Below are 14,121 nucleotides of genomic sequence, written 5' to 3'. Positions count from 1 at the left end.
ATATAATTTTTTTTCCTTTTTCTCTTTTTGTGAGTGTGTATGTGTATGCTTCTTTGTGTGATTTTGTCTGTATAGGTTTGCTTTTACCACTTGTCCTAGGTTTCTCTCTGTCCGTTTTTATTTTATTTTATTTTATTTATTTTCTTAGTATAGTTTTTAGCACTTGATATTATTGCTGGATTTGTTTATTGGTTTCCTTGTTCTCTTATTTCCTTTCTTTTTTTATTACTTTTAAAAATTTTAATAAATTTTTTAATTTTTCATTTAAAAACTTTATTTATTTTATTTTATTTTATTTTTTCTTTCTTTCTTTTTCTCCATTTTCTTCTGAGCCATGTGGCTGACAGGGTCTTGGTGCTCTGGCCGGGTGTGAGGCCTGAGCCTCTGAGGTGGGAGAGCTGAGTTCAGGACACTGGACCACCAGAGACCTCCCGACCCCACATAATATCAATCAGTGAGAGTTCTCCCAGAGATCTCTGTCTCAACACTAAGACCCAGCTCCATTCAATGACCAGTGGGCTCAAGTGCTGGACAACCCATGGCAAACAACTAGCAAGACAGGAACACAACCACACCAATTAGCAGAGGGGCTGCCTAAAATCATAATAAGTTCACAGACACCACAAAACACACCGCCAGACATGGTCCTGCAACCAGAAAGACAAGATCCAGCCTCATCCACCGGAACACAGGCACCAATCCCCTCCACCAGGAAGCCTACGCAACCCACTGAACCAACCTTACCCACTGGGAGCAGACAGCAAAAACAATGGGAATACGAACCTGCAGCCTGCAAAAAGGAAATTCCAAACACAGTTAAGTTAAGCAAAATGAGAAGACAGAGAAATACCCTGCAAATGAAGGAGCAAGGTAAAAACCCACCAGACCAAACAAATGAAGAGGAAACAGGCAGTCTACCTGAAAATGAATTCAGAGTAAGGATAGAAAAGATGATCCAAAATCTTGTAAATAGAATGGAGAAAATACAAGAAACGTTTAATAAGGACCTGGAAGAACTAGAGAGCAAACAAACAATGATGAAACACAAAATAAATGAAATTTGAATTTCTCTACAAGGAATCAATAGCAGAAAAACTGAGTCAGAAGAACAGATAAGTGACCTGGAAGATAAAGTAGTGGAAATAACTACCACAGAGCAGAATAAAGAAAAAAGAATGAAAAGACTTGAGGACAGTCTCAGAGAGCTCTGGGAAAACATTAAACACACCAACATTTGAATTATAGGGGTCCTAGAAGAAGAAGAGAAAAAGAAAGGGTCTGAGAAAATATTTGAAGAGATTATAGTTGAAAACATCCTTATTATGGGAAAGGAAATAGTCAAGTCCAGGAAGCGCAGAGAGTCCAATACAGGATAAATCCAAAGAGAAACATGCCAAGACATATATTAATCAAACTATCAAAAATTAAATACAAAGAAACATATTAAAAGCAGCAAGGGAAAAGCAACAAATAACACGCAGGGGAATCCCCATAAGGATAAGAGCTGATCTTTCAGCAGAAACTCTGCAAGCCAGAAGGGAGTGGCAGGACATATTTAGAGTGATGAAAGGGAAAAAATTATAACCAAGATTACTCTACCCAACAAGGATCTCATTCAGACTCGACGGAGAAATTAAAACCTTTACAGACAAGCAAAAGCTAAGGGAATTCAGCACCACCAAACCAGCTTTACAACCAATGCTAAAGGAAGTTCTCTAGGTAGGAAACACAAGAGAAGGAAAACACCTACAATAACAAACACAAAATATTTAAGAAAATGGGAATAGGAACATACATATCGATAATTACCTTAAATGTAAATGGATTAAATGCTCCCACCAAAAGACACAGACTGGCTGAATGGATACAAAAACAAGACCCATATATATGCTGTCTACAAGAGACACATACAGACTGAAAGTGAGGGGATGGAAAAAGATATTCCATGCAAATGGAAATCAAAAGAAGGCTGGAGTAGCAATTCTCATATCAGACAAAATAGACTTTAAAATACACTATTACAAGAGACAAAGAAGGACACTACATAATGATCAACAGATCAATTCAAGAAGAAGATATAACAACTGTAAATATTTATGCACCCAACATAGGAGCACCTCAGTACATAAGGCAAATGCTAACAGCCATAAAAGGGGAAATCGACAGTAACACAATAATAGTAGGGGACTTTAACACCCCACTTTCACCAGTGGATAGATCATCCAAAATGAAAATAAATAAGGAAACACGAGCTTTAAATCACATATTAAACAAGATGAACTTAATTGATTTTTATAGGACATTCCATCCAAAAACAACAGAATACACTTTCTTCTCAAGTGCTCGTGGAACATTCTCCAGGATAGAACATATCTTGGGTCATGAATCAAGCCTTGGTAAATTTAAGAAAATTGAAATCATATCAAGTGTCTTTTCCAACCACAACATTATGAGACTAGATATCAATTTCTGGAGGAAAAAAATCTGTAAAAAACACAAACACATGGGGGCTAAACAATATGTTACTAAATAACCAAGAGATGACTGAAGAAATCAAAAAGAAAATCAAAAAATACCTAGAAGCAAATGACAATGAAAACACGATGACCCAAACATATGGGATGCAGCAAAAGCTGGTCTAAGAGGGAAGTTTATAGAAATACAATCCTACCTCAAGAAACAAGAAACACCTCAAATAAGCAACCTAATCTTACACCTAAAGCAATTAGAGAAAGAAGAAAAAAAAAAAAAAAACCCAAGTTAACAGAAGGAAAGAAATCATAAAGATCAGATCAGGAATAAATGACAAAGACATGAAGAAAATGATAGGAAACATCAATAAAACTAAAAGCTGGTTCTTTGAGAAGGTAAACAAAATTGATAAACCATAATCCAGACTCATCATGAAAAAAAGGGAGAAGACTCAAATCAATAGAATTAGAAATGAAAAAGGAGAAGTAACAACTGACACTGCAGAAATACAAAGGATCATGAGAGATTAGCACAAGCAACTGTATGCCAATAATATGGAAAATCTGGAAGAAATGGAGAAATTCTTAGAAAAGCATAACCTTCCAAGACTGAACCAGGAAGAAACAGAAAATTTGAAAAGACCAATCACAAGCACTGAAATTGAAACTGTGATTAAAAATCTTCCAACAAACAAAAGCCTAGGACCAGATGGTTTCACAGGCAAATTCTATCAAACATTTAGAGAAGAGCTAACACCTATCCTTCTCAAACTCTTCCAAAATATAGCAGAGGGAGGAACACTCCCAAACTCATTCTACGAGGCCACCATCACCCTGATACCAAAACCAAACAGAGATGTCACAAAGAAAGAAAACTACAGGCCAATGTCACTGATGAACATAGATGCAAAAATCCTCAACAAAATACTAGCAAGCAGAATCCAACAGCACATTAAAAGGATCATACACCATGATGAAGTGGGTTTTATCCCCGGAATGCAAGGATTCTTCAATCTATCCAAATTAATCAATGTGATACACCATATTAACAAATTGAAGGAGAAAAACCACATGATAATCTCAATAGATGCAGAAAAAGCTTTCGACAAAATTCAACACCCATTTATGATAAAAACTCTCCAGGAAGTAGGCATAGAGGGAACCTACCTCAACATAATAAAGGCCATATATGACAAACCCACAGCCAACATCGTTCTCAATGGTGAAAAACTGAAACCGTTTCCACTAATATCAAAAACAAGACAAGGTTGCCCACTCTCACCACTATTATTCAACATAGTTTTGGAAGTTTTAGCCATAGCAATCAGAGAAGAAAAGGAAATGAAAGGAATCCAAATCGGAAAAGAAGAAGTAAAACTGTCAGTGTCTGTAGATGACATGATACTACACATAGAGAATCCTAAAGATACTACCAGAAAACTACTAGGACTAATCAATGAATTTGATAAAGTAGCAGGATACAAAGTTAATACACAGAAATCTCTTGCATTCCTATACACTTATTGTGAAAAATCTGTAAGAGAAATTAAGGAAGCACTCCCATTTACCATTGCAACAAAAATAATAAAATGCCTAGGAATAAACCTACCTAAGGAGACAAAAGACCTGTATGCAGAAAACTATAAGACACTGATGAAAGAAATTAAAGATGACACAAACAGATGGAGAGATATACCACGTTCTTGGATTGGAAGAATCAACATTGTGAAAATGACTCTACTACCCAAAGAAGTCTACAGATTAAATGCAATCCCTATCAAACTAGCACTGGCATTTTTCACAGAACTGGAACAAAAAATTTCACAATTTGTATGGAAACACAAAAGACCCCAAATAGCCAAAGCCATCATGAGAAAGAAAAACAGAGCTGGAGGAATCAGGCTCCGTGATTTCAGACTATACTACAAAGCTACAGTAATCAAGTCAGTATGGTACTGGCACAAAAACAGAAATGTAGATCAATGGAACAGCATAGAAAGCCCAGAGATAAAGCTACGCACATATGGTCACCTTATCTTTGATAAAGGAGGCAAGAATATGCAATGGAGAAAAGACAGCATCTTCAATAAGTGGTGCTGGGAAAACTGGACAGCTACTGTAAAAGAATGAAATTTGAACACTTCCTAACACCATGCAAAAAAATAAACTCAAAATGGATTAAAGACCTAAATGTAAGGCCAGGCACTATATTACTCTTAGAGGAAAACATAGGTGGAACACTCTATGACATAAATCACAACAAGATCCTTTTTAACCCACCTCCTAGAGAAATGGAAATAAAAACAGGAGATTAACCAAGATGGCGGAGTAGAAGGACGTGCTCTCACTCCCTCTTGCGAGAGCACCAGAATCACAACTGGCTGCTGGACAATCATTGACAGGAAGACCCTGGACTTCACCAAGGAGGATACCCCACGTCCAAGGACAGAGGAGAAGCCACAGTGAGACGGTAGGAGGGGCACAGTCAGAGTAAAATCAAACCCCATAACTGCTGGGTGGGTGACTCACAGACTGGCGAACACTTATACCACAGAAGTCCACCCACTGGAGTAAAGGTTCTGAGCCCCACGTCAGGCTTCCCAACCTGGGGGTCAGGCAACGGGAGGAGGAATTCCTAGAGAATCAGACTTTGAAGCCTAGTGGGAATTGGATTGCAGGACTTTGACGGGACTGGGGGAAACAGAGACCCCACTCTTGGAGGGCACACACAAAGTAATGTGTGCATCAGGACCCAGGGGAAGGAGCAGTGAGCCTGGGGGAGACTGAACCAGACCTACCTGCTGGTGTTGGGGGGTCTCCTGCAGAGGCGAGTGGTGGCTCTGTTTCACCGTGGGGATAAGGACACTGGCAGCAGAGGTTCTGGGAAGTTCTCCTTGGCGTGAGCCCTCCCAGAGTCTGCCATTAACCCCACCAAAGAGCACGGGTAGGCTCCAGTGTTGGGTTGCCTCAGGCAAAACAGCCAACAGGGAGGGAACCCAGCCCCACCCATCAACAGTCAAGTGGATTAAGGTTTTACTGAGCTCTGACCGCCACAGCAACAGGAGGGAACCCAGCCCCACCCATCAACAGTCAAGTGGATTAAGGTTTTACTGAGCTCTGACCGCCACAGCAACAGTCAGCTCTACCCACCACCAGAGCCTCCCATCAAGCCTCTTAGATAGCCTCAACCACCAGAGGGCAGACAACAGAAGCAAGAAAAACTATAATCCTGCAGCCTGTGGACCAAAAACCACAGTTACAGAAAGATAGAGAAGATGAAAAGGCAGAGGGCTATGTACCAGATGAAGGAACAAGAAAAAACCCCAGAAAAACAACTAAATGAAGTGGAGATAGGCAACCTTCCAGAAAAAGAATTCAGAATAATGATAGTGAAGATGATCCAGGACCTTGGAATAAGAATGGAGGCAAAGATTGAGAAGATGCAAGAAATGATTAACAAAGACCTAGAAGAATTAAAGAACAAACAAACAGAGATGACCAATACAATAACTGAAATGAAAACTACACTAGAAGGAATCAATAGCAGAATAACAGAGGCAGAAGAACGGATAAGTGACCTGGAAGACAGAATGATGGAATTCACTGCTGCGGAACAGACTAAAGAAAAAAGAATGAAAAGAAATGAAGACAGCCTAAGAGACCTCTGGGACAACATTAAACGCAACAACATTCGCATTATAGGGGTCCCAGAAGGAGAAGAGAGAGAGAAAGGACCAGAGAAAATATTTGAAGAGATTATAGTCGAAAACTTCCCTAACATGGGAAAGGAAATAGCCACCCAAGTCCAGGAAGCGCAGAGAGTCCCATACAGGATAAACCCAAGGAGAAATACGCCGAGACACATAGTAATCAAAGTGGCAAAAATTAAAGACAAAGAAAAATTATTGAAAGCAGCAAGGGAAAAACGACAAATAACATACAAGGGAACTCCCATAAGGTTAACAGCTGATTTCTCAGCAGAAACTCTGCAAGCCAGAAGGGAGTGGCATGATATACTTAAAGTGATGAAAGGGAAGAACCTACAACCAAGATTACTCTACCCGGCAAGGATCTCATTTAGATTTGATGGAGAAATCAAAAGCTTTACAGACAAGCAAAAGCTAAGAGAATTCAGCACCACCAAACCAGCTCTACAACAAATGCTAAAGGAACTTCTCTAAGTGGGAAACACAAGAGAAGAAAAGGACCTACAAAAACAAACCCAAAACAATTAAGAAAATGGTCATAGGAACATACATATCGATTATTACCTTAAACGTGAATGGATTAAATGCCCCAACCAAAAGACATAGACTGGCTGAATGGATACAAAAACAAGACCCATCTATATGCTGTCTACAAGAGACCCACTTTAGACCTAGGGACACATACAGACTGAAAGTGAGGGGATGGAAAAAGATATTCCATGCAAATGGAAATCAAAAGAAAGCTGGAGTAGCTATACTCATATCAGATAAAATAGACTTTAAAATAAAGAATGTTACAAGAGACAAGGAAGGACACTACATAATGATCCAGGGATCAATCCAAGAAGAAGATATAACAATTATAAATATATATGCACCCAACATAGGAGCACCTCAATACATAAGGCAACTGCTAACAGCTATAAAAGAGGAAATCGACAGTAACACAATAATAGTGGGGGACTTTAACACCTCACTTACACCAATGGACAGATCATCCAAAATGAAAATAAATAAGGAAACAGAAGCTTTAAATGACACAATAGACCAGATAGATTTAATTGATATATATCGGACATTCCATCCAAAAACAGCAGATTACACGTTCTTCTCAAGTGCGCACGGAACATTCTCCAAGATAGATCACATCTTGGGTCACAAATCAAGCCTCAGTAAATTTAAGAAAATTGAAATCATATCAAGCATCTTTTCTGACCACAACGCTATGAGATTAGAAATGAATTACAGGGAAAAAAACGTAAAAAGGACAAACACATGGAGGCTAAACAATACGTTACTAAATAACCAAGAGATCACTGAAGAAATCAAAGAGGAAATCAAAAAATACCTAGAGACAAATGACAATGAAAACACGACGACCCAAAACCTATGGGATGCAGCAAAAGCAGTTCTAAGAGGGAAGTTTATAGCTATACAAGCCTACCTAAAGAAACAAGAAAAAGCTCAAGTAAACAATCTAACCTTACACCTAAAGAAACTAGAGAAAGAAGAACAAACAAAACCCAAAGTTAGCAGAAGGAAAGAAATCATAAAGATCAGAGCAGAAATAAATGAAATAGAAACAAAGAAAACAATAGCAAAGATCAATAAAACTAAAAGTTGGTTCTTTGAGAAGATAAACAAAATTGATAAGCCATTAGCCAGACTCATCAAGAAAAAGAGGGAGAGGACTCAAATCAATAAAATCAGAAATGAAAAAGGAGAAGTTACAACAGACACCGCAGAAATACAAAGCATCCTAAGAGACTACTACAAGCAACTTTATGCCAATAAAATGGACAACCTGGAAGAAATGGACAAATTCTTAGAAAGGTATAACCTTCCAAGACTGAACCAGGAAGAAATAGAAAATATGAACAGACCAATCACAAGTAATGAAATTGAAACTGTGATTAAAAATCTTCCAACAAACAAAAGTCCAGGACCAGATGGCTTCACAGGTGAATTCTATCAAACATTTAGAGAAGAGCTAACACCCATCCTTCTCAAACTCTTCCAAAAAATTGCAGAGGAAGGAACACTCCCAAACTCATTCTATGAGGCCACCATCACCCTGATACCAAAACCAGACAAAGACACTACAAAAAAAGAAAATTACAGACCAATATCACTGATGAATATAGATGCAAAAATCCTCAACAAAATACTAGCAAACAGAATCCAACAACACATTAAAAGGATCATACACCACGATCAAGTGGGATTTATCCCAGGGATGCAAGGATTCTTCAATATACGCAAATCAATCAATGTGATACACCATATTAACAAATTGAAGAATAAAAACCATATGATCATCTCAATAGATGCAGAAAAAGCTTTTGACAAAATTCAACACCCATTTCTGATAAAAACTCTCCAGAAAGTGGGCATAGAGGGAACCTACCTCAACATAATAAAGGCCATATATGACAAACCCACAGCAAACATCATTCTCAATGGTGAAAAACTGAAAGCATTTCCTCTAAGATCAGGAACGAGACAAGGATGTCCACTCTCACCACTATTATTCAACATAGTTTTGGAAGTCCTAGCCACGGCAATCAGAGAAGAAAAAGAAATAAAAGGAATACAAATTGGAAAAGAAGAAGTAAAACTGTCACTGTTTGCGGATGACATGATACTATACATAGAGAATCCTAAAACTGCCACCAGAAAACTGCTAGAGCTAATTAATGAATATGGTAAAGTTGCAGGATACAAAATTAATGCACAGAAATCTCTTGCATTCCTATACACTAATGATGAAAAATCTGAAAGAGAAATTATGGAAACACTCCCATTTACCATTGCAACAAAAAGAATAAAATACCTAGGAATAAACCTACCTAGGGAGACAAAAGACCTGTATGCAGAAAACTATAAGACACTGATGAAAGAAATTAAAGATGATACCAACAGATGGAGAGATATACCATGTTCTTGGATTGGAAGAATCAACATTGTGAAAATGACTATACTACCCAAAGCAATCTACAGATTCAATGCAATCCCTATCAAATTACCAATGGCATTTTTTACGGAGCTAGAACAAATCATCTTAAAATTTGTATGGAGACACAAAAGACCCCGAATAGCCAAAGCAGTCTTGAGGCAAAAAAATGGAGCTGGAGGAATCAGACTCCCTGACTTCAGACTATACTACAAAGCTACAGTAATCAAGACAATATGGTACTGGCACAAAAACAGAAACATAGATCAATGGAACAAGATAGAAAGCCCAGACATTAACCCACGCACCTATGGTCAACTAATCTATGACAAAGGAGGCAAAGATATACAATGGAGAAAAGACAGTCTCTTCAATAAGTGGTGCTGGGAAAACTGGACAGCTACATGTAAAAGAATGAAATTAGAATACTCCCTAACACCATACACAAAAATAAACTCAAAATGGATTAGAGACCTAAATATAAGACTGGACACTATAAAACTCTTAGAGGAAAACATAGGAAGAACACTCTTTGACATAAATCACAGCAAGATCTTTTTTGATCCACCTCCTAGAGTAATGGAAATAAAAACAAAAATAAACAAGTGGGACCTAATGAAACTTCAAAGCTTTTGCACAGCAAAGGAAACCATAAACAAGACGAAAAGACAACCCTCAGAATGGGAGAAAATATTTGCAAATGAATCAACGGACAAAGGATTAATCTCCAAAATATATAAACAGCTCATTCAGCTCAATATCAAAGAAACAAACACCCCAATCCAAAAATGGGCAGAAGACCTAAATAGACATTTCTCCAAAGAAGACATACAGATGGCCACGAAGCACATGAAAAGATGCTCAACATCACTAATTATTAGAGAAATGCAAATCAAAACTACAATGAGGTATCACCTCACTCCTGTTAGAATGGGCATCATCAGAAAATCTACAAACAACAAATGCTGGAGAGGGTGTGGTGAAAAGGGAACCCTCTTGCACTGTTGGTGGGAATGTAAATTGATACAGCCACTATGGAGAACAATATGGAGGTTCCTTAAAAAACTAAAAATAGAATTACCATATGACCCAGCAATCCCACTACTGGGCATATACCCAGAGAAAACCGTAATTCAAAAAGACACATGCACCCGAATGTTCATTGCAGCACTATTTACAATAGCCAGGTCATGGAAGCAACCTAAATGCCCATCAACAGACGAATGGATAAAGAAGTTGTGGTACATATATACAATGGAATATTACTCAGCCATAAAAAGGAACGAAATTGAGTCATTTGTTGAGACGTGGATGGATCTAGAGACTGTCATACAGAGTGAAGTAAGTCAGAAAGAGAAAAACAAATATCGTATATTAATGCATGTATGTGGAACCTAGAAAAATGGTACAGATGAGCCAGTTTGCAGGGCAGAAGTTGAGACACAGATGTAGAGAATGGACATATGGATACCAAGGGGGGAAAACTGCGGTGGGGTGGGGATGGTGCTGTGCTGAATTGGGCGATTGGGACTGACATGTATACACTGATGTGTATAAAATTGATGCCTAATAAGAACCTGCAGTATAAAAAAACAAACAAAACAACTAATACTAAACTTTCATTGGGTTATTTGTATGGAAACATGTTAATATAAATGTTTCAGACATTACATGAAATTTCTAAAAATCTTAAAAAAAAAAAAAAATAAAAAAAAAAAATAAAAATAAAAACAAAAATAAACAAATGGGACCTAACGAAACTTAAAAGTTTTGCACAGCAAAAGAAACCATAAACAAGACGAAAAGCCAACCCTCAGAATGGGAGAAAATATTTGCAAACGAAGCAACTGACAAAGGATTAATCTACAAAATATACAAGCAGCTCATGCAGCTCAATATCAAAAAAACAAACAATCCAAACCAAAAATGGGCAGAAGACCTAAATAGACATTTCTCCAAAGAAGATATACAGATTGCCAAGAAACACATGAAAGGATGCTCAACATCACTAATATTAGGGAAATGCAAATCAAAACTGCAATGAGGTATCACCTCACACAGGTCAGAATGGCCATCATCAAAAAATCTACAAACAGTAAATGCTGGAGAGGGTGTGGAGTAAAGGGAACCTTCTTGCACTGTTGGTGGGAATATAAATTGATACAGCCACTATGGAGAACAGTATGGAGGTTCCTTAAAAAACTAAAAATAGAACTACCATTCGACCCAGCAATCCCACTACTGGGCATATACCCTGAGAAAACCATAACTCAAAAAGAGTCATGTACCACAGTGTTCATTGCAGTACTATCTACAATAGCCAGGACATGGAAGCAACCTAAGTGTCCATCGACAGATGAATGGATAAAGAAGATGTGGCACATATATACAATGGAATATTACTCAGCCATAAAAAGAAATGAAATGGAGGTATTTGTAATGAGGTGGATGGAGTTAGAGTCTGTCATACAGAGTGAAGTAAGTCAGAAAGAGAAAAACAAATACAGTATGCTAACACATATATATGGAATCTAAGGGAAAAAAAAAAAAGGCCATGAAGAACCTAGTGGCAAGACGGGAATAAAGACACCGACCTACTAGAGAATGGACTTGAGGATATGGTGAGGGGGAGGGGTGAGATGTGACAGGGTGAGAGAGTGGCATGGACATATATACACTACCAAATGTAAAATAGATAGCTAGTGGGAAGCAGCCGCATAGCACAGAGAGACCAGCTCCGTGCTCTGTGTCCACCTAGAGGGTTGGGATAGGGAGGGTGGGAGGGAGACGCAAGAGGGAGGAGATATGGAGATGTGTGTGTACATAATGCTGATTCACTTTGTTATACAGCAGAAATTAACATACTATTGTAAAGCAATTATACTCCAATAAAGATGTTTTAAAAAAAAAAAGAAAGACACCATTGACCATTCTGCTTCTGATAGAAAAGTGGTGAATAAAAGGAAAGCCCCAAGCCAAAGCTTTCTATTGTAGATGTTGCTGAAACAAAAACCTGACTACTCTGTCGATCCAATGTTACTTATTCTCAGCCTTGTATACGTGTTTCTGATAATTGCTTTTGTAAAGAATTCACTTTGCCTCTCAATTTGGCAATTAACCTGATTATCTTATGTAATTAGCTTACTGCGTAGTCTAGCACTCTTTAGGCGATATCGTTCCCTCCTCTTCCCAGTTTTCTGCCTATTGAAATGAAGTTCTCATCGAGCTGAGATATTGGGGAAATCCCTCTCACCCGGTCTTACTTATCTGACTGGGGAGATCAGTAGAAAGAACCGGGTGATTTATCAGGAGTTGAAGGTTTTCCTCCTGCTGCCCTTCCTCTGCTATGTGGTAAGATGCCCACTCTGGGCAGGGTTGCCTGCAGTGCCTAGAGCTGGTGAAATAAGCTGATGGGGCAGCATGAAGCAGCTGCTATTCCAATCTGCTTAGCCAACCCCAGCTACATCACTGTGACCTATGAAACTAAATTGTGTCATGTTTTTAGCTTTCCAGACCACTTATCTACCTACTTCTGACAATGATACAACATTTGCCACAAAAACTGCCCAGCATTAAGCCAGCAGTCCAGGTATTTGGTGGACATTTCATGCTTCTCCTCATCCTTAAATGCTAGTGTCATTAAGAAGTGGCATGGATTTTGAAAAACTACTCTGAAAAAGATTTTTGATTGCACCTCCCTCACCTTCTTCTGATTCACACACCTTAGTAAAGGCAGTTTACTAAATATGGCAGTTTTCCCAAATAGTTCATCTTTTCTTGGTCATCTCTTGGGTAATGATCAGGACCACAGGGTTGAGGAGTTATATAGACCTCTTTTTGAAACTTTCAGATCCCGTCGTACCATTCCTGCCCACAGTGCTTCTTTTTCTCCTCTAATAACAGCCTCAGGCCAGCTTGGCAGGTAATTTCTGAGTGGCAGCCTGGCCAAAATGTGGCCTATGGAATTCAAACTTAATTCTGGTTCAGCCACCTGATTTCTATTGTTGGGTTGCTATGGTCCTCAGGTCATAAAGATAATAATCACTAGGTTGAATACACTGATGTCTGAGTCCATGACAGAGACCCATGTGAGGCAAGGGGGGGGGGGTTATTAATGCATCTGAAAAAATGTTATCAAAGTGCCCTCATCCCTCTTCCATCTGACACTCTGGATGAAAGGTCTGGATGCATAGAGAGGATGGTTGGAGGAAAGGTGAATTTATAGTTACTGGAACAGGATATGCTGATTTTATGGGAGTACAGGGAGAGTAACAATGCCAACACCTGGGGAAGGATCACCTTAGAACTCAGGAGGTTCAGAGCAGGGAGGGACATTAATGATCTTTCACCTTTACAAGACATTCTGGAGCCTTCTTCACGAAAAAGGAAAAACAGCCAATACACTCTCCCAAAGGGTAGTAAACTGCTTACATTTAAATGACTCCTAGATCTGCCATTCCCCATGAAATGGTGGTGACCCTGACTTGATCTCCAGGTTCTATAACTTTATAGAGAAGTCAATCAGAAGCATGAAAGGGTGGTCCCAGCTCCTGCAGCTCCCATGCAAAATGCCTTTCAGCACCTCTAAGTGTTTCCCCACCTCCATTCCCATCTCTCTCACTAGGTTATTCCACGGGATGGATGAGTGCCACCTGGCAGGTGGTTTAGAAAAATAATATAGGTCAGACTGACTGCCCTCAGACAATTCTCCTGAAGACACAGACCGAACTAGAATTGGGGAACTTAAGATTTACCAGCTGGCCAGGAGGCCACGTTGGAAATACTGTTACCCTGTGTCCCCTGACTGACGTAGATCATACTTGGGGTGAACAAGCATTGCAATTAACGCCTTCCTTCCAGGGGCACCACGTTTGCCTCTGGGACTGTACTAGTGTGGAAGCCAGACATTAACTTGTCTGTAAATTGCTTTGACTTGTACCTTAGGAGTGGTCAAAAGAGCTCTTCAAGTGTTTAAGGAAACACTACCAGT

General features: G+C 38.9%; 1 protein-coding gene across 1 annotated transcript in view; it reads right to left on the bottom strand.

Annotated features, from left to right (window-relative positions):
- Window positions 1–14,121, bottom strand: part of KCNJ3 (potassium inwardly rectifying channel subfamily J member 3) — a 170,982-nt gene that overhangs the window by 42,658 nt on the left and 114,203 nt on the right. The gene's annotated exons all lie outside the window — the stretch shown is intronic.

The sequence above is a fragment of the Balaenoptera ricei genome, chromosome 7, assembly GCF_028023285.1.
Source record: "Balaenoptera ricei isolate mBalRic1 chromosome 7, mBalRic1.hap2, whole genome shotgun sequence".
In the NCBI taxonomy this organism is placed as follows: Eukaryota; Metazoa; Chordata; class Mammalia; order Artiodactyla; family Balaenopteridae; genus Balaenoptera; species Balaenoptera ricei.
This window is presented reverse-complemented; position numbering and strand designations above follow the sequence as displayed.